Source organism: Vombatus ursinus, unplaced genomic scaffold (assembly GCF_900497805.2).
Source record: "Vombatus ursinus unplaced genomic scaffold, bare-nosed wombat genome assembly UNPS02014175.1, whole genome shotgun sequence".
Taxonomy (NCBI): domain Eukaryota; kingdom Metazoa; phylum Chordata; class Mammalia; order Diprotodontia; family Vombatidae; genus Vombatus; species Vombatus ursinus.
The window spans coordinates 505,534-509,791 of record NW_020953953.1 but is presented as its reverse complement, the minus strand read 5'-3'; positions in this window follow the sequence as shown (position 1 = coordinate 509,791).

Here is a 4,258-nt window from a genome sequence, read left to right as displayed (position 1 = left end):
AGTCTGGGGCCCAGGCTGCAGGGAGGACTGGCACATCTGCCTGAGGGCATGATGGTGGCTGTGGGGAAAAAGGGAAATGCCTGGGAGCAGCAGGGGGTGAAGGGTGGGCATATCCTCGTGAGGAAGAAGATGAGTGTAGCAGGGGCAGAGCTGGAAGGAGGAGGGTCTGAGTCCCAGAGCAGGGCAAGGGACAGGGTAAGAGAATGATAGAGGGATAGGGAGGAGGAACAGCCTGGTGGGTGTGGTCAATGACATTGGAAGCTGGGGCGCAGAGTCTAGAAGAGAGGGAAAAGATTGGAAACACCACTTAGAGATGACCTTCTCTGGCCATTTAGGGATGAATGGAAGGAAAGATGGAAGACTTTATATAGTGGGTATGAATGGCCCACATGAGGCTTTTTTCATTGTTTTATTTGTGACTGCATGTAAGGAGCCAGTAAACAAGCAGAAATGGAAAATTAGAGAAAAACTGGGAATGACACTGAAGGGGAGAAGATGGGATGGACTGGGCCCATTTCTGCCTGTAAAGGCATTTGCCTTGGCAACTAGAGGGGTGACTTCTTCATGTGAGACCAGGGCAAAGGGGAAATGAAGGCATCTGATTTATACAAGATGAGGAGATGAGAAAATTCTTGGAACATGTCCAATATTTTTAGGAAAATATGAGGCCAAGTGTTCAGCGAAGAGTGTTGGGGAAGCAAATCAAATAAGTGGGTTGGGAAGGAATGAAAAGATCTGGAAAAGCTACTCTAGTGAGGGAGTCAGCTAGGGAGATGTAAAAAAAAATTCCTTGGCACAGTAAGCACCCAGTTGAGATCATGTAACCTAAATTTGTAGTGAGCCAGACAGCCCTGTTTCATGATTTTCTCTATCTTCATTCAGCTACATGTGAGTAGGAATGAAACAGTTGTAAGCCTGGGCTGAGATTTAAAAGACATCTTAAATACAGGTACCGTTGATGCGGTTTAGGGGTTCAGGGGTCCTGGGACCCCAAAATCACAACATGCGGGTCCTGCCCGAAAGAATTCAACCCAAGCCTTCTTTCAGCCAAAGGCAAGGTTTATTAGAACATCCATCATATTGGGCAGACTCTTAAGGAGTCTGAACATGAGTAAGCAGTGGCTGGATTTTAAGAATCTAAGCAATGGCTAGATTATAAGAATCTAAGCATCTTAATGGAGACAAGATGGACCGTATATACAGAAAGACTATGGGAGGGACTTAGGAATGGCCAGTAAGCTGGGGTGAACAGGACTCCTGGGACCTGGACCTCTTAGCCAAGGGAGAATAGAGCCTAGCTAGGATTAAGGGTAGGAAATGGCTGGGGGCCATACATAGGGGCAAGACAATGGAGGAGAGATTGGGTGTAGCCACAATGAAAGGCCAGTTGATGGGATCATAGCCTTAGGTGAAAGCCAGAGATTTGGCCTTGTGGGAAAGTCCAGGGTTTTTCCTTTCTGGGGCCCAGATCCCAACCCCATCACTGTGACTGCCCCAGTGTCCCCCAGGTAGAAAATGTCTGAATCTAGTGCTCTGTCCATTGTGCCCCCTGGCTGCACACATGGTGGAAAATAACTTTGCCCCATAGAGGAAGCTTCAAATAGGGAGAAAAATGGATAAGAGACTTTTTAAGGTAGTGTTCCATCTGGGACTGGGATGGATGGAAGACAAGGTGGGGTGAGAAGTGGGGTCACACCATTTCAATGCTCTATTACTAGTGTCGATTCCATCCCCTTCTCCCACTTAGTTTTTCTTTCTAAGCACCGAGGAAGGGGCAAAGAGGAAAGATCAGAGGATATTATGGAAAAAACTAATTAATTCTTATAATAAAATGTACATGGGATGAATGCCCCTGTAAAAACAGAGGAGAGTAGCAGAATGCATTAAAAAGCAGAATCAGCCAACATGTTTTAAACAACCTTGATTCAAAGAATCACAAAGTATTAAAAATGAAAGAATGGCATTCTGTAATATCTTTTGGAACCAGGCCCCTAAACTCATTCAATTCTGTGCCCTCTGATGCCATGATAACCACTAGACTCTAGACCTATATATTAAAGGGATCATAGAAAGAGGAAAACTGTGTAAATTTGTATTTAAACAACACGAAATTACAGCTTCTGGGTTTTTTTGTTTTTTTGTTTTGGTTTGTTTGTTTTTGTTTTTTTGGTAAGACAATTGGGGTTAACTGACTTGCCCAGAGTCACACAGCCAGTGAGTGTTATGTGTCTGAACTCAGGTCCTCCTGACACCCGCACTGTTGCTCTATCCACTGCGCCACCTAGCTGCCCCCAGCTTCTGTTTATTGTTGTAAAGATCTGGAAATAAAGACAATGCAGATGATTGGGAAATGGCTAAAGAAATGATGATGTAAGAATATAATGGAAAATTATTGAGCCATAAGAATGGTGAAAGGCAGTGTCAGAAAATCCCTTGAAGAACCCTCTGAACTGATGTAGGGAGAAGTGAATAGAACCACAAGCAGAATTTAATCTTTAGCAACATTGATCCAGGCGATGAATAAATACACTCCAGAGTAGGAGTTCCTCCAATCTTTTGTTTTTAGAACTCTTTTCAGGAACAAATATAAATTCTATTGTGAAGTTCCCTAATGATTTAATATACTATCATAGTATTTTAAATTTATGCATTTTTATTTTATGAATTTGGAATTTATTTAATGAGAATAACCTAGAAAACTTCTGCCACCAAAGTTACAAATTAATACTTTCATTTCACTGTGCAATTATAAAATATATAATTTTATTCTACTTTCTATTATATAATTTTAACATGAGGCTTTCTAGAAGATTCTTTTTTTGTTTGGTGTTTTTTTAGGCAATTGGGATTAAGTGACTTACCCAGGGTCACACAGCTAGTGTCAACTGTTTGATCTGAGGCTGGATTTGAACTCACGTCCTCCCGATTTCAGGGTCAGTGCTCTATCTACTGCGCCACCTAGCTGCCTCAAAGATTCCTTTTTTTTTTTTTAAATCCAAGGAGACCTCATGTTTACTATTCCCTCCAAGACTTCAATATTAATTTATTTATTTTAACAATTTTTGTTAAATAGGCATGGAATTTTTAATCAGATAAATCACCACTTGGAAGATGTTCAACATAATATAATATATGAGTTTCATTTCAAAGTTGGACTTCATTCTCTAAACAAAGGCCGAGTGTATTTGTTTCATAACTCAGAAACCCATCTTCAATTTGGATCTGCATCAAGTTGATTTAATGATTACAATAACAAAAATAATAACAACTAGCAATTATATAATGCCTGCTATGTGCCAGTTACTAGGCCAACTGCTTTATAGACATAATCTTATTTCATCCTCACAAAAATGCCTAAGGGTAGGTAGAGTTATCTCCATTTTACAACTGAGGAAACAGAGTCACGCAAAGGTTGTGATTTGCTCAGGATCACAGTGCTAGCAAGTGTCCGAGCTGGACCTTGAACTCAGGTCTTCCTGACTGCTAAATCCAATTTTCTATTCAATGTACTACTACCAGTCTTTTGATTTTTTTACCAGATTACAGTAAAAATGCTCCCTCATATATAGACAAAGTAGAAAATGGGGTGGGGGGGAGAATTTTATAAGCTTTCTTGTTGAGAGATGGGAATTCATATTTTGTTTTTAGCCCCCAAACTGGTCAACAAAATGAATAGCTAGTAGCTATATAAAAGATGTATTTTTCTATTGGCTAATGACAAGTAGTGTATTAAGTGGATAAAAACAACCTTTATAAGGAAAGACCTCTTCAGACCTAACTTACTTCTTTCTACCACTGGCACATTGGCTATACTCTTTTAGAAATTCTGGGGAATGACTGACCTGTGCTGCTCAGCGGTTTCCTTGAAAATCCAAGAGATGGAAGAATAGTAACATAAACAGAAAATAAGTTCAAATCAGAAAGTAACCTTAACATTGCAGCGAGAAGAAATGTAATGGCTGTTTTTGTAGAATATGTGTGATGGTCCATGATGGTTCTAAGATACTTTCAAAGAGCCTGCCATCTGCACTGGAAGAACACAAACATTTATAACATCTTGATGTAGTAATTACAGCGCTATTGAGATAAGATTACAAGGTAATCTTGGAATGAGGCAACTACTTTGGTACAGTATGAAGAAAGCAAATGAGGACCTGTGCATTCCTCTGACCACCCACTGACAATCGATTTGCGCTTGTATGTCAAACCTTTCTAATAGTTTGGAAACAATTTGATGTCAGCTTGAGAAATTGAAAGA